This window comes from Bactrocera oleae, chromosome 3 (assembly GCF_042242935.1).
Source record: "Bactrocera oleae isolate idBacOlea1 chromosome 3, idBacOlea1, whole genome shotgun sequence".
Classification (NCBI taxonomy): domain Eukaryota; kingdom Metazoa; phylum Arthropoda; class Insecta; order Diptera; family Tephritidae; genus Bactrocera; species Bactrocera oleae.
The window spans coordinates 28,858,425-28,885,953 of NC_091537.1; the positions used below are offsets into that span (position 1 = coordinate 28,858,425).

Here is a 27,529-nt window from a genome sequence, read left to right on the forward strand (position 1 = left end):
TATATACTTGTAGGATCTCCGACGTTTCCTTCTGGCTGTTACAAAGTTCGTAGCAGACTTGATATACCTTGTTGAGGGCATAAATATTATTTCTCTATTTTTAACTCAGTAACCACTTACAAATTTAGTTTAACTCTTTAAAATATAACAGAGTATGCGTCATTGTTCAATTCAAAACCAAGCCTTAACTTGAGCGTGCAACCTTAGGAAGAATATTATTATTTTGTTATTAACATTATTAATATGAGACGCACTGGGGAATTAATTACCATTTTAACTGTAGTTATTTAGTTGTTTTAAATAAATATTGTTGTCAGATTTTAAAGACAACATGTTTAAAGAGCTACATATATATTTTGCTTGGACCGCCTTTTATGAAAAACATTAATCGATTTTTAATGCTAGAGGTTATCATGGCTTATAATTTCAATTTTAAGATACTCAATTAAATATCGGTCCACGAACTCTTTTTGCATTTAAAAATGTTTTTTGAAGGCGAAGGGAGCGTGTTGATATTGTTAGGGTTTGTGTTCTTGTCCGTAACCGTTCGCTACTACACAATTCGACATTTCTTTTCGTTTTGAAATTACCATGGAGACAACTGCGCTCGGTTTCAAATGAATATATACAATATGTTCGGAAATTGAATTTTATTATCTATTTTAATGTAATATGCAAATATGTATGCAAAAGTGAATAATATAATAAAATTATGGTTGAAAAAGATGATTTAAGATAAAAATTAGCTAATAAAAAATATTTTGTGCACCTCGTGCATGAAGCTTGCAAGAATTTTAGGAAAAGGAATGCACAAAATTGTTCGACTCAAGTTGTCGGACTCATCTCGCTTGTGTGAGCTCAATGAGCGAGACCAAAAAAGAATTTGCCGATAATGAGAGACAAAAGAATCCATGTGTGAACGCAGTCTAAGACTACAGTTCGACGTCCACGTAGCAGAAGAGTCGTCACAAATGAACGTCATAAAGGATTTTATTTTGTAAATCTTCTACCAACTGATAAAATATTTAATAATATATTATCTTAATCACATCCTTCCTACTGTGGAATAAATATATATAAAAACTAATTATTTACCTGTGCTAAAATTGAATTTCAAAGTATTTACGGAGCATTGAGCACTCAGTAAAGTAATTTAAGACTACAAAGATTCAGTCACGTTAGGAAAAGTTGGTAAAACGAAACTAAATCTAACCACCTATCAGTAAATATATGTTCCAGTAATGGGGCTTTTATTTGAATATTATACTTATATAAAATGATTATTTGAAATTCCATTACTTCTTAAATGCTTAAGTTAAGAGATTGAGCTTTTCAAAATGACGGAACTTAATTGGAAAATAAACTCGTTTTATAGATTTTAATTTTTCTTGAATTCATTAAAGTTTCTTAGGCGGACATTTCAGTATACCATAAAACACAAAGCGGCAAAAAGCTAAAAGCTTTAAGCCAACAACGCGCACAATCAACAAAATTAGCAACGGATGGCAGCCCTTCTATTGGAGTAAGCCTACAAAAGGATGAATCGACAGTGCGACAAACTTAAGCAAGGCGGTATGTGTGTGAATACTGAGTGTCGGGTCGACGGCTAACGACAACTAAATTTGGTTGTTGGGCTGCTTAAAAGTGCATAAAATGTTGAATATGCTCTTAAAAAATGCAAATGACTTTATGCCCGCGCATTAATGACACTTTAAATGTCTTTTGATCCATTTCATAAATTTTCTTTTCTCATTTCGAACTTTTTACTTTTACTCTACTTCATTTTTATTTTGGTACTGCAAGTGGGCCTTTAAATTTTTGTCCGTATATTTGTGTGCCATTCTTTACATTTACTAGTGGGGCCAACCGAATGGCATTAGGTCGTCGATTGTGTGGCATGACAAGCGAAGATTGTGCAACGCCGGAGCTATCACTTGGCTATATACCATACATACTCACATACATACATGCATATATAGGTATATTCGGATCCGCTCCACAGCGGCCGCTCGCTACCCTTCACCTCTTTCGCTGTCAGGCAACCGAATTGGGTTAAACTTTGCGTGGGCGTATGGGCTTCGCCCAAAAATACCATGTAGCACTGTGACTGTCTAATATTTAGTCAGTTGCTGCGTGTGTAACTGCAGTTGGTTGTAATTTGTTGCGGCAGCTAAAGGCCAACTGCGTGTCTTATTCAATTTCGCTGGCATTTTGGCGCAGCGCAGCATAAACTATTTAGTAATTTGCCTACACTTTCCGAGAAGGTTGGCGAGGGAACATGTCAAATTAATTAAAATCGTAAAAATGTCAACTCACAGCGATGGTCATGCGTTATAAATTTTATTTAACAAGTTGAGTTAAGAAGGTGAGCATTTTATAAGTCCTATGTTTACATAAGTAATTCTACATATGTAGATCTGGCAACACTTAACTGATTTAAGTATTTAAGGCTTTAAATGAGAGGGCATTAAATTTGAGATAAATGAGTTTATAACACTTATTATGCGATTAGAATTATATGTATTCAGTAAAAATTTAATTTCAAATAATAAGATATACGTGGGGAGTTCGGTAATGCTCAGCCCACTTCAATAGCACTACTATTGCAAGGGATATGTATTCCGAAATTTCTGCCGAATCGAAGTTGTAGTTTCTTTTTGATCGCGTGTGGAAGCGAACGTGTATGAGGCTTTTAGGAAAGTGGATAAAGAGATATATCGATCGGTGATTTGAAAATTTCTTTTGGAAGAAATCAAAGAACGTGGATTATGTACACGGTGACTTTTTTTTCGATGGCCACTGTCAAAAATTGGCTCAATGAGTTTCAAAGTAGTTCCATGTCGGTATATGATGAGCCACTCCCAGATGGCCCGAAACGTGTAAAAAGTATACAATATTCTTTTGGCAGACCGCCGTTTGAACGTGCGCGTGATAACTGGTACCGCAGGCATCCCAAAATACCTTGTTAATCATATAATGCATGAAATATTTGATATTAGAAAATCGTCAGTGCGTTGGGTGCCGCATCTCCTTACTAGATAAATATATACACTTACAGTTAAAAATTCTTAAATATTCTTTGTAACGCACATAACGATTTTCACAAATTCTTTATTATTTTTCAATTCTTTTTAATTTTTCTATCAAAAAAACGCACCCCACTTTTCATGCACCACAGAAGTCGCTACTGTTTTAGCAGCATTCAATACGGTTCATATTCGCCGAAAATAATAGACAATTGTAACTTAATACGCTGTCGATGTCAAATGTCAAATCTTTACAGCTGTCATAAGTTATTTGCTATGCTGTCGCTCAACTCATAGTGTCGCGCTCGCTCCGTTTACAGCCTGTCGACGATAAAAGTATCGTTATCGGCGCTAAAGACAAAGCGAAGACATCGAATGCGAGCAAACAAGTGTCGACACAAAAAGGAGCACAATGACAGTGATTGTAACAAAATAAAATAATATAATATACTTTGGCGCGCACAAAGCTGGCTGACAAGTCACACATTGCGCGACATTAAATGCGTGTAGGTGTGTGTGCATGTGGTGGATGCACTTCTAGTTGATTAAAAATGAAAAAAGTGGATGCGTGCAGTCACCCATAGAACCTGACACAAGTTAATGTGCACAAATCTATTCGTTTGTATGGAAAACCATATACTCTTAACATAATTTAAAACACTAAAGCCATGCGCATACATAACTACAAATGTTTACATGCAACGACACAGACGCGTATGAGAAGTACTTATACATTGTGTAAAAAAGCGTTGCAGTGTAGGAATCAAGATTTTTGTTGAACTTTAATGGCTTCTCATGTTGATATGCTTTTGGTATTTTATGAAGTATTTATTTGTACGATCGTAAAATCAAAATCACAATAAAGTTTTTGACATTTTCTGACCATATATTACAGGTTTTACGATCGTCGACAAATCAAGTGATTTAGATTTTAAATTCAATTTGTAGCAACAAATGCAAATGACAACGAGTTTAAGGTATTTTTAAGTATTTTTTAAGTATTTTATTGAGGGTATGAATTGGTGTGTTTAATAAATATTTTCAATTAGGCGTGTTGTAGATTAAACAAATAAACTTTCTTGCTGAAGAAATGCCAAAATTAAATATGTATGTTTCGTTATATTAACATAATTTTTTGTTCGAGAGATTAAACAATTATTAGTCATTATTAGTTTATAAGAGAGACAATAACACAAATTTCTCAATATCTCAACGAATGATTCAGCTTCCAGAAGTGCAAGAAGCAATATGAAATAGCTTCACTATCGTTTGGGAAACACTGCTTTAATAAACAACTGATACCAGTAGCAAAACCTTGGTTATATCTTTAAGTCATTTTTACTTAATTTTTATACTCTCGCAACCTGTTGCTACAGAGTATAACAGTTTTGTTCACCTAACGGTTGTTTGTATCACCTAAAACTAATTGAGTTAGATATAGGGTTGCATATATATAAGTGATCAGGATGAAGAGACGTGTTGAAATCCGGGTGACTGTCTGTCCGTCCGTCTGTGCAAGCTGTAACTTGAGTAAAAATTGAGATATCTTTATGACATGATGATATGCAGATGAGCGTAATCGGACCACTGCCACGCCCACAAAACGCCATTAATCGAAAACAAATAAGTTGCCATAACTAAGCACCACAATAAGATTGGAGACTGTTATTTGATGTACAGGATCACATTAAGGCAGGGCATCGGCAGAATAAAACTTAAAAAAAGTGGGCGCGGTTCCGCCCCCTAATAGGTTTAATGTTAATATCTCCTAAGCCGCTCAAGCTACAATAACAAAATTTACTAAGACCAAACGTTTTAGTACCTCTATCGACAGTATGAAGATGAGTGATATCGGGTGACAACTTCGTCCACTCCCTATTTAACGGTACTATTAAAAATTACTAAAAGCGCGATAAATCAAGCACTACACACGCCAGAGACTTTAAATTTTATCTCTGGGATGGTATTAGATGACTTTATAGGAACCGCGTCCCAAATTAGACAGTGGGTGTGGTCGATTAAAAAATTCGATGCATAACATTCTTTTATGTTATAGTACGAAAATCGACGAAATCGGATTACAACCACGCCTGTTTCCCATATAACACCATTTTACATTCCATCTGATCACGATCATCACGATGATTGTATCGGGGTAAGTCTTTGCGTGAATAATGTATGTTTGGGATGTAGAGCAGGTTCGCCTCCGCGTGGTGCATCCTGGGTAACGCCAAATGACCTGCGGCCTTTACGGCCTTGAAACTCCTGATCTGACCTTTGCTCGACCTGGACATAGCTTTGACAATTAGATGGATTCGGTTGAACCCTGGGCTGGTGGTCTTGGTATTCTGTCACCTGAGTATGCAGGGGTGATACCCTGCAGAAGTGGCTGATGGGCTAATGCCAAAGTCGCCTCCGTCCCGTTAAAACCATGGCAGGCCTCGGAGTACGTTCCCCTCCCGTCATCAATTAGTTGGTGTGGTAGATGTTTGTTGAGATGACTACTTCTTTGCGCTGGTCGGCTCTGAACGCATTGCCTCATAAGGGCGTGCGTCAACCCTCGCCTTGGCCTCGTAACTGAGACAAACTTGGGACCATAAAAGGCGAATACCTTTCCGGGAGACGGATAGCGGCTCTGAGTGGGGACCCAACAAAACAAAATGCAGACAAACATAAACACTAAGGCCGAGGGAGGAAGCGGGTCGAAACCGACCTCCGCTGTAGTGGACGGTTCCCTGGGGGGGACACTTTCACCGAAGGGTGAAGAAGGTAATCCAGGGGGTGCCTGGCTTACCGTCACGGGGGGCGGCAAGGTAGGGGGAGTCGGCAGGAGTCTGCCGACGGCAACCCGGGGTAGGGCGGTAGTGCGAGGCGGAATCGCCAGCACTAGCAGAGGAACCTCTGCTAAGTTCATGGGGGTTACGGGGTCCTCGGCGAGCGCTAAGGGCCCAGTGGGGAAGCGAGTGACTGCAGCTAAAAATCTGAAGTCTGATCGTCGACTGGCTGCCAAGATTTTGGAGCGCTACGGTCACAAGCAGGCTGATCAGAAATCTGACCAGCATGCTAGCACACTGGAGTGGGCCAAAAAGGTGCTGAGTGACGTGGGCGACGGTAAAGTGGGGCCGAGCGGGCCCCAAACCTCAATAAAGCGGCAGAGATCGGAGGAGGGGGAATCCTCCCTCGGCAAAAAGCCTCGGGTCGGACCCGCACCTATGTTTAGCGAAATCGCTAAACTCGCAAGCTCAGTGGAGCTTGGGGTGTACGACCGAAGCAGAGAAGATGGAGCCATCTCCCATGACGAGTGGAAGCGGGTAGCGGCTGCTATCTCCGCTGTTTTCATGAAAGTGGTCAGGGGAAGCCCTGAACCACCCCCTAGATGTGAAAGCGCTGGGTGAAACCTCGGCATTCACAAACTCATCAGGTGTGCCGACGAGCGGTCGGCTCTCCTTTACAAGGAGGCGGTAGCCAGGGTAGGGGAGGTGTGGAAAGGAGCAAGGCTCGAGTCGGTGGCCAAATCGGATCTCCCGATGCGGCCTCGGGCTCGGGTCTGGCTTCCGGCCGAACCTTCCACCCCGGCCGAAATTGAAGAGATGTTGCGGTACTGCAACCCATCTCTCCCCACCCAAGACTGGAGGGTGATCAGGCTGGAGAGGACTGAGGCACCATATCGGCAAGCGCTGATACTCCTGAACAAGGAGTCCCTCGTCCTCTCAGGGGGGCCATAAGCTATGGCTTCGAGAGAGTCGTTCTCAAGACGCTCCCAACAGAAGCCAGGACGGATGGCCCGCTGCCTCCTGTGGGGGTGAAAGAGAGTGGGAAAGTTCCACTCTCGAAAATGGACGTCGACCCTGTCCTCTCGGACGCGGTGAGCACGGGGGGCGGATCGTCAAGTGATGGCGGATCCGTCTTCAGTCTCGAGCATCTGTTCGAGGAGGCTGGCTTCGACGATATGGACGATGGTGCGGAACTCGCACTGCTGGAGAGGAGTTTGGAGGATGAAGATCCTCCAAATTAACCTCCAGCACTCAAAGGCGGCCTCCGCCGATCTAGTGCTTCGTCTAGGAAGGGACGAAGCCGACGTTGTCCTTATCCAGGAACCGTGGCTGAGTAGCTATGGGATATCTGGACTAAGGACAAATAGCCATAAGCTCCTGACGGCATGCAGCACAGGTAGAACCAGAGCCTGCCTGTTGGTCAGAAATGAACTTAACGTTTTTCTTTTACCTAATTTCAGCAACGAGGACGTCGTCACCGCTAGGCTGGAGGACAGTGCTAGGGAAATCTGGCTTGTCTCAGCCTTCATGCCGCACGACGACGAGGTGGAACCACCTCCGAACTTGCTGAGGCAGGCATCTTGGTAGAGGCCAGACGCAAAGGAGCTGCGGTTATTATAGGCTCGGATGCGAACTCAAGGCACACCGTCTGGGGGAGCTCGGACACAAACGCAAGAGGTGAGTCATTTTTTGATTTTATTTGTGATGTAGACCTTTTTATCTGTAATAGGGGAAACTGATCTACTCTTGAAAGCTCCTGTCCTCTGAAAACTCAGAAAAGTAAAGGGAAACCCCCTTGGTGGACTTCAAAGCTAACGGAGATCAGATCTTCGAGTAGAAGACTCTTCAAAAAAGCCCGTAAAAGTGGCTCTAGCGACGACTGGGCGTTGTACAAGGCCGGATTGGCCATTTACAAATCCGACTTGAAGAAAGCCAAGAGGGCTTCGTGGCAAGCCTTCTGCGGCAGTGTAGAGGGCTGTCACGAGTCCTCAAGGTTTAAACGCATTCTTGCAAAAAATCCTACTCCGGTGGGGTATCTAAGAAATGCGGATAGCGGGTGGACTACGAGTAGCGAGAAGTCGCTGAGGTTACTCCTGGATACTCATTTTCCACGAAATCGCTTTGCTGAAGAAGTGCCACTGGGGGAGCTTCAGGAAGGATGTACAGCCTTCTTGGACCTTCTGCATTAGCGTCATCTCATGTCGGTGCAAAAGATTTCAGACCCATCAGCCTATCCTCGTTTTTGTTGAAAACGCTGGAGAGACTTATGGATCTGTACATCAGGTGCAGAATACCGAGGGGTAAACTGTTACGAGCGCAGCATGCCTATATCACAGGCAGGTCGGTCGACACTGCTTTGCATGATGTAGTGCATTGGTTGGAGACAGCGCTATTGCAAAAGGAATTTGCAGTGGGCACCTTTCTCGACATCGAGGGGGCCTTCAATAACGTTCGGCCAGAGGCAGTGGTTAAAGCCCTCGAAAAGTTTGAAGTGGAATCGAACCTCAAACACTTCATTTTCAGTCTTCTTTGCGACAGAACTGTCGTAGCGGAGTGGGGTAGTGCCAAGTCAACCAGAAAGGTAAATAGGGGAACTCCGCAAGGATTAGTACTCTCCCCTCTGCTCTGAATCTTGGTGGTAAACGACCTACTTATAGAACTCGAGGAGCAAGGCTGTCGAGTGATAGCCTATGCTGATGATGTGGTTCTTATGGTTAAAGGTAAATTCCTGAAAACCGTCTATGAGCTCACCGAAGGGTACCTAAACGTGGTATCCAACTGGGCAAACAGAAGCGGCCTAGCCGTCAACCCAAGTAAAACCGAAATGGTTTTATTCACTAAGAGGTATAAGATCCCAAATGTGCCTCTCCCCTCCTTCGGGGGTTCACGTCTTCAACCTGTTGATAAGGTGAAATACCTAGGGCTCATCCTGGATAGAAAGCTTTCTTGGAGGCCGAACATCGAGGAGAGAGTCAAGAAGGCATCGGTCGCCTTATACTGCTGCAGGGGAGCTATAGGGAAAAGGTGGGGACTCTCACCAAAGGTGGTGTTCTGGCTCTACGAAACCGTAGTCAAGCCAATACTGTTCTATGGTGTGTTCGTCTGGTGGAAGGCGCTCAAAAAGACTACCCTGGCTAAAAAGCTTGAGCGAGTCCAAAGAGTGGTGCTCATCGGAATCTCCGGTGCACTGCGAACCACACCAACGATAGCTCTCAACGCTATATTAAATATAGCACCCGTGGACATTGCCGGTAGGTGCATTGCTGCGAGGTGTGCTATTAGGCTCAGAGAAGCTGGGCTTGTGAAGATGTCCGAACAAGGCCACGCCGCAATTCTCTCCTCCTTCACCTGCATTCCTGAAAATTTGGATCACTGCCTCACAGCGGCCTCTCGAGGCGGCTTTTTCTCTGCTCATATCCCGACGAGGGGGATGTGGAGGGGAAGAAGCCGCTGGAGAAGAGGCGCGGTGAGTTTTTTCACGGATGGGTCGAAGCTAGGAGGGAAAGTTGGAGGGGGGGTTTTCTGTAAAGAGCTCTCCGTCAATCTTTGCTTCAGGCTACCGGACCACTGTAGCGTTTTTCATCCGGAAGTGGCCGCGATCAAGGTGGCGGTAGAAGTACTGTTACGTAGTGTAGCTTCGTTTAGAGAGGTGAGCATTCACTCCGACAGCAGAGCGGCAATACAAGCCCTGAGTGCGCGAACCGTGCATTCAAAGCTAGTCAAGGAGTGTCTGTCCTCGCTAGAATTAGCATCATCCTACTTCAATATCAGGCTCGTTTGGGTGCCTGGTCACAGCGGAATCGCTGGGAAATGCAAGGCCGATGAGCTGGCCAGGGGGGTACCCTTGCCCCGCTCACATCGGAATGGGATCGAGTTGGTTCTCCACTAACGTCTTGCAATCTCGCTCTGGACCAATGGACCTCGCAGGAGCTCAGCAGACGCTGGCTCTGGCCGAGAGTGGATCGCAGGAGGTCGCGGGATCTTTTCGCCTTGAACAAAATTCACCTCGCCGCCATGGTAGGAGTTCTCACTGGGCACTGTCCAATGGGAACTCATGCGGTGCGGCTTAGAATACTACCCGATGGCAGTTGTCAAAGCTGTATGGAGGAGGGTGAAGTGGAAACATCCCGGCACTTTCTCCTCCATTGTCCGGCTTTTGCTAGGTTGAGATTGAAACATATCGGCAATCATACTTTTGGCGGTCCAGAAGATCTGGCCGAAACAGATATTGGCCGTCTCAACAAAGTTTGTCATAGGCACAAAGCGCTTTGTCGACATATAAGGGTCTATTGAGCCGGCTCATAGGAGTTTTGGGTACCACAACGGACTGGCGTTTAAGCTGTCCAAGTGTGATCCTTCTAAGGATCGACCCGCTAACCTAACCTAACCTAACCTAATGTATTTTAAGTATGCCACCTTGTGACCAAAAATTGTCTAAATCGAAGCAAAACTGTTCAAGCCCCTAGGTACTGAATATGTGAACCACAGGTCCAATAGCTGACTTTTTACCGAAAATATGTGTGAGATATATAATATATTATAATTGAAATTCGGAGAGGATCCTTTCCTGATAATAGTATGTCAAAAATGGGTTGAATATTCCCTAAGCCCACATATACCTAATATAAAGACTTTCGAACTTCCAGGTGACTTTATACCGCATATTTCAGCAAATAAGTAAGATACCTTAACAAAATTTACTGGAAGTGTAATATTGGATATACTATAGTTTAATGCCGAAAATATGTGGAATTGGTTCACAAATTACCCAAACTATCATATACTACATATTGATTTTCTTTGTTCTAAGAAACCGTATGCATCTGAAGGTATTGCCCTGGCCTTGACCCTTGCAAGTTGCGGGACCCGAACTTAGAACTTACTTACTTGTTTATATTATATAAGTGTCTTAGCATTTTTAACTGAATCAAGGCTGGCGAGGCAATCGTCAAGTGCTTCCCCAGATGGCTTTCCTATGATAGGCGCAGTTTCACTCATTTCGCTAACAAGCAACTGACAGTGTATTGCAAAAATTCAAACATATGGCATTTGATTCCAACAATTTTCAACTAATTTAATGTTAGAATATTAAATACATCAAGAGACATAGAAGTTGATCGTCCGCTATTCGCCGTCAGTTAACTTTAATTATCCGTTGTCTACTCAGTTCAAAACAAAGAGTGAATGTAAATTTCTAGACCACCAATGTTTTCGGTGCTAATGCCGAATCAAGATGATTACTTATAAAGAATGAATTGTACTTGGAACAACGCCAATTGGAAACGATCCAGGGTGCTGATTCAACATATTGCTGGTGATAATTTTGTAAAAAAAAAATTCTTTCCAATTATTAATGATTTTTTGAAAACATTTTTCTTGAAAACTGTGTTGGCAGTTTTATGTTGTCGATAACAGCGCAGTTAGGTTTGTAAATGGTAATGGCACAGATGAGTTATAAGGCGAAGACAACAGAGGTTTAAACTTTTTACAGATTGAGTTATTATCGACAAAATAAATTTCAAAACTTCAATTGAAAAAGACTTGAGTTTAAAACTGTAATTGTGGCATTAGTCTTATTTTGAACCATAACTTAACACATCAACTGAAATATCGAAACCAATGGCAACTAAAATTAGAATTTTTACATAAATTGAGGTTGTTGCATATACAAATTTCAGTTTTTTTCTATTAAAAACAAATATTTAAATCACTGACTTACTTCATCCAGAACATTCTTTTATCTAAGTTACAACCACTTGTATTTAATTTGTTGGTCCTAGTAGTATAAAATCCATTTCATTTGAAATTAAATCTCAGCGTAATAGTCATCAAGCCGGTTCAAAAATGATATTACTTAAAAGGGTAAAAATATCTGTGAAAACAAGCACGGAACATCGTGGTGCGTAGCCAATTGATTGGCACACAATTTTTCGCCCGAAAACTTCAACACATTTGCGCACACTAGTTCCCGTAGTCAGAAGAAAAACAAATTTGTGGGAGCGCGAAAACTTATGAGTTTTCTTGAAAAATAAATCGCTTCACCTTCCGCCTTGGTTTTTTTCTCAACATAAATATTACGGATGATCACAAATGATTGTTGTTTTGTCTTCTGGTGTAGGAGTGGATGCCGCAAGCGAGGTATCCGAAAGATTTAAATAATTGAAATGGCGACGGGCAACATAAGTCAAAAAAGGCAAGATGAAGGCATAGCAACGCAAAAACGGCGGAGTCAACAAAGAATGGAATACACGCGGGAATACATTGGAAAGGAATGCAAAAAATAAAAAATAAAAACGAAGACAACGCACTTTGTTAGTGGAAAGTGTCACACCCGCTAAGCGCGTAACCCTTTCGGTCCAGCCAATTCCGCACAGAGCCCACAAGACCTGTCGCGCGGAAGAGGTCGCCATGTTGGACATCGCTGCCGACGTGCACGCCTAATCCAGTAGACATTTTTCATAGCCGACAGTGACGCTAATTTATTTTACGCTCGGTTTGTTGCTCTTGTTTCCTACGCTTTATTACATTTTAATTCTCCCTCTTAAATTTTTATGGCAATTTTACTTTGCTTTCATTGAGCATATTTTTTCCAAGCATTTTTTGTTGTTTTTGTTCAACTTGCGCATAATCCTAAAAAACTGCGCTGCCAGCCGACATCCCATTCAATCTCTTTGGTATTTTCGTCTCTGAGCAATGCAATATAGCGCCGCCCCTCATACAATTCGCCAGCACCCTAAGTTGAATAGAAATTTTTGAATATTCGCGCAGTTAGCTGAAGAGAATAAACTATTCACAGCCAGCGCGTCGGCGGCAGCAACAAAAAGATTGGCGTTGGCATCATTTTTATTGCATTGCATTTAATAGATTTTATATTCGTTGTTTTTTCGCGTTTTTTTGCTTTTTTTGATTTTTCAAATTTTTGCGGTTGACTTTTGTACGGCATTTTGTTGATCTTTGTTGAGTCCTTTTTATTGCGTTTGCTTTTTCGGATTTTCACAAGGTTTTTAGTTTTATAATCGTTGTTAAATGGACGCTTCACTCACAAAACAAAAACATACCAAATGTGTGTATATGTGTACATTTGTAATTTGTTTTACTTTGAAAATACTATTTATTTTTTGTGTTGCACCTATTTTTTTGTTTATAAATATGCTCCTATTTTATTTTCGATAAAAATCGTTAGAAGTTTCACTGAAAAATGCTTTGGGAAAATCGAAATTTGTTTTCTTCCAAGCGGTTTGTAGTATTTGGAAAAATCGTTAATTTTAAGTGTTAAGAAATATCACTCTTTTTTTAATTTTAATTTTATGGCGTAAATAACGTGTGCAAAATTTCAGATCGATATCTGAAAAAATGACGGACTATTTCGCGTATATACAGACAAACGGACAGGGCTAAATCAACTGGAGGTGTATAGGAAATTCATCAGTATTGTATCCAAGTGCCTTAATAGTAGCTTTAAGAACATATGTCTAGCGCTGTTACTAATTTTGGATGATGTCTTTTCAAATTTATATTTATTTTATTTTTGTTAACTTCATCTAAGTGACCCGGTCGGCCTGGATCCCGTTTTCATTTCAAAAAATGCTTATCTTCGTTTGTTTTCATTGATTGAAGCGTATCGGCATGGGCAATGTTAAATAAATTGCCTAAGTTCCTGACAAACACTTGTCTCTGTTGTTTAGAGTTTTTCTGAATTTTTTGTTTTTAGTAATCCCTCCAAATATAATATCTTTTCAATTTTTCATTTTATTTACAGTTAATTCAACTGACAAATGTTGTAGGATAACACTACTAAAACTTGTTTTTAGGAAGGAAATTTCGAATCCAAATTTGATATTTTGCATCACTTATTAAAAATATATTTGATCTAGAACTGTGTACGTAATTCAAGTTGGCATGTTGATGGAGTGAAAACTATGTGTTTATTGTATAAAAAGCACAAATTATAATATGCATATCAATAGTTCTAGTTCGTCCTGGTCGGTTGTACTAACAAGTTTTGATGCAAGGCGGCACGGATTGTCGTAATCCTATCTACACAAAACTTTGTTTCAACAGTATTCAAACAAATTAAGGGGTTATGATTATAAAAAAATCGTTCCTAATATATATATTTATTATATTGTTCATGGTATAAAAATAATATATATGTATATAAAACCAAAACATTACTCATTACTAGAATCATATCTGGTTTTAAGTTATGTTATTGTTGCGTTCAGCTGAAACCCATGTCGATCACTTTGCCTAGTTACAACGAGTCATATCTTTATCAATTTCGTTTGGAAGTTTCTTTCCATATATAGTAGTTATAGGAAACTTTGATTTTATTCAATCAATAAATCTGGATCCAGGAGTTTAATAATTAGCATTGTTCACTACATTTTTCTATGCATAACAACACTACTACCGAAAGCATAACCGGCCAACGGGATGCAGCCAACGGAAAACGTTTTATTAGTTTTTTCTAGCCACGTTGTTTGAAATAAACAATCTTTAAGTCCATTGAAGTTACTTAATAAGAAAACAAGATCTTTCTCGATTTGATAAATGCTATAGGGATCCGATCTAAATAAATTATTCTGAGATTGTAGCTTTGTGTTGGGCATTATTCAATGTCAAATTTCGTAAAGATAGCTTTTCAAACAAAAAAGTTTTCCATGCAAAGACTTACTTTTGATAGGTCAGTTTGATTATGATTCTAGCTATAACTTATAGTTGTCCGATATTTGCGGTTCCGAAAAATAAGCAACTTATTGCTTATTGGGGAATCAAAGACAACTAATATAAATTTCATTACATTCTTCTGGCAAAGCCTTCAAAACATCCAGAGTTATTATATATTTAAATATTTTAGATGAAACTAGTTGCCTAGCTCTTTCGGAGAAGCGCATTACTTGGTCCTCTTAAACAAGACCCAGACACTTGATTAGCGTAACATAAATGTGCTTTTTAGGTCCGTTTTACGCCAACCTTTCTCTGAAGGGTACGATTTATCAAGTAAAATGCGTATATTAAGTTATATATTATACTAGGCGACCTCCGCTGCACTCCAAGACGCTCGCTTCGCTCGCTCGCCTACGTCCGCCCCCCGCCGATCGCGAGGTAGCTCGCTCTTATGTTAGTTGATTCTCGACAGCAGCAGAAAACTTTTATATATAATAGAGAGATATATATTTTTTGAAAATGTTACTACAATGTAAATATTTTTTCTAAAAAGTGGGAACAAAACCTATCCTACCCTATAGCTCAAATTGAACGATCGATGCAAAGTAATTTAGACCTGAAGAGTAGTGAGTAAGACCCATTTTATACATGAGGACTGAGATCAAAAGGCATATATGATTTAATGAGAGATTCAATGATTTATTTAAAGATTGGTAGGCAAAGGGAATGATGGGTGTTAGAAATCGTAGAACCATACCAAAATCATTGAATTGTGAGACCAGCCCGTTAATAAAGTAATTCATCAAAAATACTTAACATTCAAAGTTTCAAATAAAGTTCAACAAGTTTAAAATAAACCATAAATAAATCATCAATTAATTATAAAAAAAATGTATTTATCCTCCATAATTTCACTTAATTTCATTGTTTCCGCAATACATACTTCACCTTGAGCACTCGACCGTTAATAAATTTTAAAAATACATTTTTGACATTAGGGAGACATCTTTATAAATTTACATACGAACGTCCTATTTACTCATCCAGTGCGAGTATATAATGTTGGATGAAAATAACTGCATGACAACTCTAGCTTAAGTGTATCAATTGATATTCTCTACCGCCTACAAACGCTCAGATAATTTATGGCCATAAATCCATTTACATGCAAAATTCACACATTTCAAATATGATCTTTGCCCTGGCCGTTAACAGTGGGAAGAGGGGTGACCACATACCCATACGCACACATATGTGTTCGGGCGAGTAGATGTGTGGCATTAACCAAATGCGGCATGCCACACCGCACCACGGCGCTTGCAGCAGAGCAGGCACAGTCAGCAGCAGGCGGACACATGTGTTCGATTGCCTGAATGAGCAATAATCGAAATGATTCAACGAGATTTATAGCTGCGCAACAACAACAACACCCACATCACACTGATAAAATACTAAAACACACAAAAGCATATCGACCGCCCAACACCATGAGGGATGGGGGCACTCCTGGAGCAAAGCAGCAAGAAAGCGTGTAGTGTTGAATTGAGATTTGCTGAAGTAGCTTGATGCTGTGAGCTAGATAAATATTATTTATACGTGCACAAATACTATTAAGTATACATATACACATAGATGCGCACACTAAGGCTGGGCATGATTTCATTGAAATCACCAATAAATTTAGGTGAATGTCTATGCTGAAAGAAAGTGTTGCTTACAGTGTATTTGTTTGTACCTTTGTACGAGTATGTATAAACCTAATTCATTTGATATGCAAAATATGTTTTATTTACTGACAATTACTTCCAAAGAAACTTAATTGATTACTACATTCACATACAAAATAATAATTTATTAAAAACTTGAAATTTTAAAATATAGTTATAAAATCAATTTGTGTTTCATAAGTATCTCAAAAGGCCTATAAAAATGTGCTTTAATTATTATTACCTTCATTGACTCATGCGATATTGGTATTGTTCGCGAATATTTGAAGCTACGATTAGATTAAACAAAGGAAGCACTAGTACTTTCATAAAATATGGTTGAAAAAAAGTTAAATTATTCATATTTTCAAAGAAATTTATTTCCAGTTGAAATTGTGAACATTCTATATTACTACGATCCCATCACTAGTGGATTTAGGAAGTTCTCCTATAGTAAATCAAATGGGCGCTATTTTAATTGATTTTCGAATATAAGAATGGAAGATGATCGTATAGAAATTAGATTCATGTTTAGTTCACCATTACGAAAAGCCAACTTTTTGTGAAAAGATTTTATATTTATTTTTTTTTTGTTTTTACTATTTTAAAAATAATATCTAAAAATTATACAAAAAATTTGGCGGTCTGAATAAAGCGTTTTTTATCATCGTAATAATTATATTGTTCGCAATCGATCCTGCTCTATATATAAGGTTGTCAAATATCTCCCTTCCGCTTTTTTGCTCTTCATTCAATGCTTTATAAAAAGTGTTACAGTGACCGGATTTAGTTAAAATATGCGCCGTTTTGTTCGATGATCTATTTCCATCTAGACGGCCACTTCATAATACCTTCCTCGTAGAAGCCCCCCTCCTTATTTGCGAAGAATTCGGACAGCCACTTTTCACAAGCCTCTTTTGAGTTCAACTTCACACCACCAAGGGCATTCGCCATGGACAGGAACAGGTGGTAATTACTTGGCGCTACGTCCGGGCTATATGGTGGTTGCGATAAAACCTCCCATCCGAGCTCCCGTAGCTCCTCCAGTTGTTCGCAGTAGATGGTAGAATTAAGCGTCTGGCCATATGGGAGCAGCTCATAGTGGATGATTCCCTTCCAATCCCACCAAACACACAGCAAAACCTTCCTGGCCGTCAATCCCGGCTTGGCCACTGTTTGGGACGATTCACCGGCCTTCGACCACGACCGTTTTCGCTTGATATTGTCGTATGTGATCCATTTTTCGTCGCCAGTCACCATCCGCTTCAAGAATGGGACGAGTTCGTTCCGTTTCAGCAGCATATCGCAGGCGTTGATTCGGTCCAGAAGGTTTTTTTGCGTCAAATTATGCGGCACCCAAACATCAAACTTTTTTTTGTATCCAGCCTTCTGCAGATGCTTCCAAATGGTTTGGTGACTAACTCCCATCTCCTGGGCGATGTCACGAGATGCCATATGCCGGTCTAACTCGATGTATTCCATGATTTGATCGGTATTTGTCGTCACAGGCCTCACGGAACGTTTCTCTAGCGGATTTGCCTTTAAAGAAGGAAAACTTTAAAATAGCGCGAATTTCGGCGTTAGTGAACTCCATGTTTACACGTCTATAACTGTTGAACGCAATATCCAAACTAATCATGCATAGCGTTGTTTTGTAGGTTATGTCAAGACCTTTCAAATTATGTATAGTGTTGCCAGATACGAGCTCTGTAGCGCTTTGTACATAGCCGCGAAATTCAAAAGCCAAAAAAGTTTATAATAAGTACATTTTCTCAGATCTATATATTTTTGTCCTTTTGAAAAAACCATTAATAACTTATTTTATACTGGAATATTAATACTGTTCTGTACTAACTTTTACCTTGTATATATGAGATCTTTAGCTAACAATTGCCACTATCTATTTTTGGGGGCTGAATTAGATATAATTGGGAGTATAATTTGAACAATTAAATTGAAGTTTTTCCAAATGACTTAAGGCATGTATACAGGGCACAATAGACAATAGGTCGCAGTGCAACCCTCAAATTTAATCTAATCGAAAGGCATGTGTACAAAACAACTGTTTTTAAAAACATGCCTTTTTTATGATATAGTCTGAGCAAAAATTAAGAGCACAATAGCCTTATGGATCAACAAGTTATTTTACTAATAAAATGTTCGTTGCTAGCAGTTCTATGTCTAAAAATTGTTTTTCTGCTGATATACACTTAATTCTTTACAACAAGGCTAAAGCAATCATTGCAGCTTGCTGATTTAAAATGCTGTTTTTATTATGTCAGTGTGAGGATAAAATGCGCACCTTTTCGGTTTTTCCATTTAATTCCAAAGTTTTCGTATTTCTTTTTGCATATTTTCTGCGCACAAACCAAAAGTCAAGCAAAACAGTTTTATGCGCCGCTCCTGCCAGGCGCTGAAATTACAAATCGAGTGGCATTCATAAGTAGTCAGGCAAATCAAACCACCACCAAACCACCGAGGAAATACGGCATGTATATGCACCAGCATACACCAACATCACACCCATACCATCGAGTACGGTTCTAGCCCACCTAACGGACTTTCGCGGTATTTCTTTACGCTGAACTTTCTCATTGACTCGACGCTTAAAGTATCGAATCCAGGCATTTGACACTAAGCTTTACGATGGCCATAAGCGACGGCAGCGGCAAGCGCTGCTTCCTACAGCAGCAGTAACAGCAGCCACTTGTTGTGCCACCCACAACAATCTGTGCCATTTTTGCAGCGTAACGCGCTGTGGAATGCGCAGAGAATCCAATTGCTCCTAACACCGATTGATAATGGAAAAACTTTGCGCAAAAGAAATTCAATGTTGTACCGGTGCTTTGAATTAGGCACACACACATGTACAGACATCTACACTTATATCGTGAGTGTTTGGGAGGGGGCTGCCACGTGGAAATACAATATACCCATGCACTGGCATTCGCATGCCGCATCGCTATTTCAAATAGTTTAACACACTTGCTTGAACAATAAAAAACGACAACAGCAATAGCAGCAACAACAAAATAACGCAAAGAAAAACAAATTTTGCAAAGTTTTTGTTTCGCAATTGTTAATGTTTCACTTTTCTTCCCACCGTCAGCTTTTCTCAGTGCCTTTTACGAATAGTGCTGGGAAAATTGAAATTGTTGAATATCAATTTAGCTTCGTAAAGGAAATAAAAAATGTAATTTTGTAGTGAGCAAAAATAGAATGAATGAATGGCTTTGCGTCTTTCGCTCCAAGTTTAAACTGATTTTTACTTCATTACACGCTGTATTTTGAATGAAGTTCTTAAAGCGAGTTTGCTAAATCTTTTTCGTACACTAAAGCTTTCAATAAAAAGATTTATTAGCTACCACTTGGTGTAGATATCATAAAACTTTTCAAATTTGAAAACTTATTCAGAGTTTTAATGCTTCTTATCTTGAAACTGAACTTGATCATTTTCATCATTCATAATTTTCCTTTCTATTTTAAAGATGGACCCAAAGCAGGCTCTACACAGACATCAGGTGTTCATAGCAGTTATTGAGGTGAAATCCGGTTCTCTAAGAATATTGTCTGTTAATTCTAATCCGAGTTGAAATTAGCAAAAACAACGGAAGATGTAAGATTTGAGTTTGCGGAGTTCTGAGTGTGAGTATTATCAAAGAATGGGGCTCCAGAAATTATCAGACAGGGAACATATTAGACCCTTAGTGTTCTCTTGCGGTCTGGATGACTGACTTCGCATGGTCTACAACCAACACTTGCACGGTTGCGAGATCCTTCATTAATCTACTTGCGCACTTCAAGGTCAATACCAATTGTAGAGGTTTTAACCGGACGTTGTCCATACGGCATTTTTCAACAAGGTTAGAAGTTATAACGGCCGTTAAAAGCCATAGTTGTCTGGTGGAAGACAAGGTAGTAACATCACGACATTTTCTCCACGGCTAACTGGCTTTTGTTAGACTTAGGTCTCTCCTTCGGTTAATTTGGCCAAATAATTGAAATGGATTTTTGCCGTCTCATCAAACTAGTGATACGCTGGAATCAGTTGCTCGATACACGAGGGTCATTGATACCAGTGATATTAGTAGTGCAACTATCGTTGTCCTTACTCAAAAATCTATTTTTCTGTCCATATCTAAATAAATATAATAATACAAATGAAATTCTTAAAATTTGAACTTTCGAAAATAATAAATATTATTTCTAACTCAACCTTTATTAGCTTCTGCCCGAAGGTAGTTCCGTCAAATATTTTCTGAATTTACACTAATCAGCAGCGTTCATTGTATAAACTGCTCGACGTGAACAAAATACAATCCGCAATGTGCAAGACATATGATTCATGTCAGGCCTGTTTTCTGGTTATTGGATTTCATCGATGCGAATTACCCGCCAGGCGCCCAATAACAGCGAGCTGGTGGTTGGGGGCGTCAATGGCAAAACAACACAGCACGTCTCAAGGCCCGTTTCGGAAGTGTTAATTACAACGATTAAGCACGAAGTGGCAATAAGACAAATAAGCTGAATTATGAGTGTGTCAGGGACAAATGGCAATACTTGTAATGCGGTGGGAAGTAATATACTCGCATGTACAGTTGTATTTCATTAAGTGTTATATGAAGTACATTGGAATATAATATACACACATATAAAAGATTTATAAATGTTTATTTTCACTATTTTATTTTCAGTAAATCGCTCTACTGATTTATTCTGCCATATTTGTACCCCAATTCGGGTTAATGCCATTGCTTTCTGACATTCCAACGGCAGATATTTTATTCGTTAACCTCATTTCCGAAATCCCACGGCGAATTATGGTTAAAAAAATTTAAGCTGTCTCATTGATTACCCTCCACCGCCAGGCGTTGCAATTGCAAGGGTTCTTTGCAGGCAAATTGCATTTCTACTGCGGCGACGGCGGCGTCGGTTCAGTGTTTCCCTCAATTAAAAGTGCGCGCTGTGCAAAAAACCAAAGACTGGAAAATTGCATTGCAATTAAAGTTTTCACTTACAATAAATGTCAGGCAGCAGCGGTTGACGCCGCGGATCACCAAGACGCAACATGATGCCTACGTATGTACATTGCTTAACATTATGCGCGGCATTACGACGCGACTCGACGTAACGTCAACGCACGCAACTGAGCATCAACATTGTGGAACTGCTACCATTGTCGATGACGACGCGGCGTCCCCCGTCTCACTGCCACTACCTAAATGCCACATCGAACCTTTAGCGTGCAATGGCAAATCCCTTAGCGTGAAATGCAAAGCCATCGCGATGTGTTGTATGCCGCGGTGTGGCGCTGTGTGTGTTGGGGGACAGTCTCGTGCAACGCGCGTCAAATGACAAGTCGGCTGCTCGCCTGACACTTTGTTAACAAGACGGAAAACAAGCGACAACGCAATAGGGAACTCAATAACAAGGAAAAGGCGGCAAGCGTAATATATGAAGTAGCTAAACGCATCTGCCAGCGAGGAAAGCTCCACGACGCGTAGGGGTTTCAGTGGATATAAGCGCATGCATTCATGCGCGATCGGCGTTCGGGTTAGAGTAAGACTTACACGTATATGTAAGTAGTTGAGTATATGCACGTATGCCGCCACTGCAGTAATATTTGCACTACGTCGCGTGGTTGCATGCTACGCGTAACATGTGAGACATTGAAAAATACCCAACTGTCCGCCAAGTGAATGCAATTTTTTTGCGCAAGAAGCGTATGACAAGACGAGCGGCAAGCAATAATCCAAGTGGTGAGACATAAAAATATATGAAGCTGTCTGACATATTTTAGTTTTTGTTTTTCTACTATTTACTTCATTTCTGCAGCTTCTTTAGACACTCACACTGGTCCATCGTAATGCACAGACCCTTATAACGAATTGTCCAAATCATTCAGCATCTAAATAAATGAGACACAAAATAGGGTCGTCTAAGTTACCACCTTTCTAGAATACCCCTTGTCTAATGCTAAATGTGTTTTTGTTGTGTTTTGTTTTTGCACTTTAATGCTGTTCTGCTGGCGGCAATGACATTGACTAATCAGCTGACAAACTCTGTGTCATACACCCATACCCAGAGCTGCTTAATTTTGCCATTATTATTTGCTCTTTCTTCGCTTGAAAGGGACCCGCACTTTAGCTATTGTGTTCAATTAAATTAATGTCAATTATCATTAAATTATACTAAATGGATTTTAATGCAAATTTGCTTGTCTTCCCTGTTACTTTAAGAAAATTAGCTTTAAATTTGAATGGAGAATTCTACTACGGAATAGAAATTTATAAAGACTGATATCACTTAAGCTTTCAAGTTTATTTTAAACGATGATATCATAGCGAATATAATTTTATTTGCTTTTGAATACATCCGGCGACTTTTAATTGTTTTGCAATTGCTGTTAAAATGACTCCCAGTGATTTTGTGAACTCTTCTTGTGTTTTGCAACAATCTCCATCCAGCAATGCTTCCAGTTTTTCATCATCAAACTTTTTTGACCGTCAAGGACGTTCTCCGTCTTCTCCGTCTCCGTCTTTACTCTCTTCCAGTAGTACAATTTACGTTTGTTTATAATAAAATAGAGGGTTGGGATTACATTATAAAAAATAAGTTTTTGGAATACGAAGCTAAATTGTCTAACGGGTTTTGATGTGTGAATTTTGAGTAGAAGAGAAATTCGTATTTTCGATTTTAATTTCAGATTGTTTAATGTATTGCAAACTCTGATTTTTATTTCTAGAAATTACAATTACTGAAGATTTTAAGTTCTAAGCGTCGATTGTAATAAGATATAATCGTTTTAAAATGCATCTAAGACAAACGGCCTTGTTAGAGACAAGTGAGCATTAAGCAAAGAGATGGAATTTTTTTTTTACTTAGAAATCTTTATATGAAGAAATAATTAGGCTAAACTAATTAAAATCAATTTAGTATTTATTAATTAATCCCTCTTAACTCAGCATACATAATTTTATTAAAACCGAATTGAACTTATAGAATACTCATATTGAAAATTTTAAGAACACATTGCTACCTACACATGTACTTATGTGCATACATATGCATTTTATATGGTGTGTATATTCGGATAATTACTAAATATGCCTGAGCACAAAGTTTTATTCTTTGCGTAAGTATATTAACATAAACATGCGGAAAGGATTACGAAGAATCTGATTGAATATTCAAAAGCACATACGAGTATGTATGGGTGTAAGTATTAACCCATACATGTCTATATAAATGCGTTCCAGTGCAGGCTTAAACACACATGTGAGCAGTCATATTGAAAGTGCCAACAAAGTTGATGACTACCAGAAATTTATTTGTCGCGTCGTAAATCGAAATGAATTTTTATGTCACATTATCGTATTAAAATCGCATTAAGTCCATATAACCTATTTTATACATGCACATATAAAGTGGAGGTAAATGAGTAGATACACACAAACATATACATATATGTAAAGTTGGTATATATGCATCCACTGTGCAGCCAGTCCAAAAAGGTGAGCTCCACGTCCGGACGACGCTGTCAGTTGGTGAGCGCTCGCAGCTTGCAAGTTAGTAGCGCGCCAAAATGCACAATTTCTTATGCCTACGCGATTGTTTCTTGGTGTTTTCGATTTATATTTTACTTGACTTTTGCGTTCAGTCTTCGCCTCAATTCATTTCGTATGCCGATCAGCCGCAACGCTTCACAGCCAACATGAGCTCTTACAGCAGCCCATTTTTCGAGGCTCAGGATTTATATTTATGTATAGATATATGTATGTAACTTTGCATTTGCACGCTTTAGCTGCGCCGCGGTTGCATATGTGCAAGTGCAGCAACTCGCCGTATTAACCATTTGTCCACATCTCGGGCAACATAATAGAATTTTATGCGCTCTCATATTGGGATCGAGGGACATTGAATGGTGCAATAAGTAGTGCAGACGAAAATCGCAGAGCAGTAGCATTTTATAGTTAGTACTCGTATAGTTAATGCATGCAAGACGCTGCTGCTAAGCAACCCAGCAAACACTAGGTGGTGCAATAACGGTAAGTTTTGCTAAGAGCACATATGGACTTTCAAAAGATAGGAGTAACATTATTCCAAAATTGTGTAACAAAAAAAATTTTACCAAATATTTTTTTTAAATATAAAATTTTTATTAAAAAAAATTGTAAAATTAGTTTTTAATAAATATGTAACTTTAATATATTTTAATAATGAAAAAATTATTTCATTAATTTAAGTTTTTATTTCAATAAGATCATATCAGATACTTGTAGTAACTACCGAGTACCCTTAAAAATGCTTACAGGTTAACACGCCATCAATGTGCCATGGCGTCGCGGCGTGTGGGTGCACATGTACGTGCGAACACGAGCACATCGTAAAAATGTTAATGTGCAGTTTGTTGGTTTTATCGGTCGCTACATATTTGAACCTATGGTATTTCTACTTTTAGTCTTCTTTAAGTGAACAAGAGCCAATTTTCACACACATATTTCCTTATCAAATTCATACTTAATGTTTGCTAGACTTTTATGCAGCCGTTTTTCTTAATTTTCAGACGAAGTTGTGGGTGGAAGACATAAAAACAACATAACGGATCTCGCGAAAGAGAACACATAAATCCGAGCATAATAAAATTTTAAAGACAAATAAATAATATTAAGGAATCTGTATCTCTGTATCTGTTTGAGTTTCAGAACCATATCCATTTAAATAGTTATTCCCCGTCTAATAAAGCTCAGTACGTTTGAGTTGCAACATTTAGCTAAGGTCTAGGAGAAGTATAAGAGCTTTTTCCTCACATGAGAAGCTTCGTATAAAATGCATTAGCCGTTCAGAGTATTGTCTCTAACTACTAATAGGAGGAAGAGAAGGTCGGTTAAGTATCTTATAAAGCTGACAGCGCTAATTATATTTCTATTTATGCAAAACAACAAACTCCTTTATTACTGAAATCAATTTTCTATTACTATTTTTATATATTTTACATTTTAATGTGTTATTCTACATAACTTTTTGTGCTCTTTGGTATGTAATTTCAAATTATACTTCTTGAATATACCCAGTAGGGCATTCATATTCATAAATAAGTGAGTACACATATAAGTCCACACGTATATCTGAAAACTAAAGACGTGACATTTTCGCATACAATGGCGGTTTAGAAATCAGTTTTTCATTTGCCGATTTATTTACACTTCAGAGAGCATTTAAATATGTATGTGCGCTCTCCCGTTTTCAACTATATAATGCATACATACATACATATGTATGTACAAGCACATATAAACTGAATTAATTCTATTATTATTTTAGCCAGTGCAAACTTCATTTCGCAAACAGAAAATCATAATTTGTTTACCTGCGCAACTTGCTGTGTGTGTTTATCAGCTTTTTATTTCATTTTACTTTATGTAGCTGCTTTATTTATTTATTTGCACAGAAATTTAACAAACATACCGCATACGCGAATACATGAAAGAATTATTAGATTGCGGCAGTTAGCCAAACCGCAACAACAATTCAGTATACATTATAGCATTAACACAATAACGAATATCTCACTCTGGCAGCGATATATGTAAATACACTAGGGTTGATAAAAAAAATATATAATAGGTATATTATTTCCATCTGATAATAAGAAAAAAATAGAAAACTGTAAGGCCGTTACAATTAAGAGTTCATACTTGGAGAGATTAAGGTAGAGGTATATAAGAACCTATTTATCAGAGTACCCTAATATACACCTTTATTCCTACATATTCGAGTTTTCATGTATGGATGTATATGTTCGCTTGCGCTGAATTCCGATTAATAAATAAATAAATAAAAGCTGCGTGTGCCGCAATGGTTTGATATATTGTATGTACTATATGTATATGGCGCAGTGCTCATAACTGGATTTTCGCTTAAATACTTCTGATCATGTATGTGTATTAAATATGGGATGTTTACAAATTCGTGATCACATTCAAGAACAAAAATTTGCAGAATAGAAAAATGTTTGAATGTGAACAATATTTGTTTGGAAATATATTTTTAAGAAGAATACATACTTATATGTATGTGCATGGGGGTTCAATCGTATTGTTTCAATGAGAGGACGCCACTATTAATTAATATTTTCTAATTAGGAATCCAATTAAGAAGTGTGATCTTCAAAAGACTATATCACATGATACTTTAAAAAAACAAAAACAAATTTTTAAGGAGGAATTTTATAGATCAATGACAAGCCATAATAAGACAATAATATCAGTGGAAGTCTAACATAAGTACTTTTTTGAATGATCGTAAAATGAAGATTTTGTTTTATTTTGTTTAATATATCTACATTTATTGAACAATCTTGTTTAAAGCCTAACAATAAGTAATAAATCTTTAATCCATTTAAAAACTAGGCAAGGTCAAGGCTGTGGTAATACATTGCTCTTTAGTAGGCTGGTAGAACTTTTTTTATTAAGCCGGTGTGATTACAGGATTGTAGTAGGGCAGTAGTTAATGGATTTGAAAGATCTCGTAGTTTAAGTTTATATTTCTTTTTGCTGTACTCTACTTATTTTTATACTCAAGCAACCTGTTGCTACAGAGTATAATAGTTTTGTTCACCTAACGGTTGTTTGTATCACCTAAAACTAATCGAGTTAGATATAGGGTTATATATACATATATAAACGATCAGGATGAAGAGACGAGTTGAAATCCGGGTGACTGTCTGTCCGTCCGTCCATCCGTGCAAGCTCTAACTTGAGTAAAAATTGAGATATCTTTATGAAACTTAATAGACATGTTTCTTGGTACCGTGAGACGGTTGGTGTTGCAGATGGGCGTAATCGGACCACTGCCACGCCCACAAAACGCCATTAATCAAAAACAAATAAATTGCCATAACTAAGCTCCGCAATAAGATACAAGACTGTTATTTGGTACACAGGATCACATTAGGGAGGGGCATCTGCAGTTAAAATTTCTTTTTAAAAAGTGGGCGTGGTCCCGCCTTTAATAGGTTTAATGTGCATATCTCCTAAACCGCTAATGCTATAATAACAAAATTCACTGGAAGCAAATGTTTTTAGCACTTCTATTGACGGTGTGAAAGTAGTTGAAATCGGGTGGCAACTCCGCCCACTCCCCATATAACGGTACTGTCAAAAACTACTAAAAGCGCGATAAATCAAGCACTAAACACGCCAGAGACATTAAATTTTATCTCTGGGATGGTATGAGATGACTTTATAGGAACCGCGTTCAAAATTAGACAGTGGGCGTGGCACAGCCCACTTTTAGGTGAAAACCCATATCTTGAGATCTGTTTAACCAATTTCAACAAAATTCGGTACAT

At 38.7% G+C, this 27,529-nt stretch overlaps 1 protein-coding gene across 3 annotated transcripts in view; it reads right to left on the reverse strand.

Annotated features, from left to right (window-relative positions):
• beat-IIIc (beaten path IIIc) overlaps positions 1–27,529 on the reverse strand; it is a 130,598-nt gene that overhangs the window by 78,097 nt on the left and 24,972 nt on the right. The gene's annotated exons all lie outside the window — the stretch shown is intronic.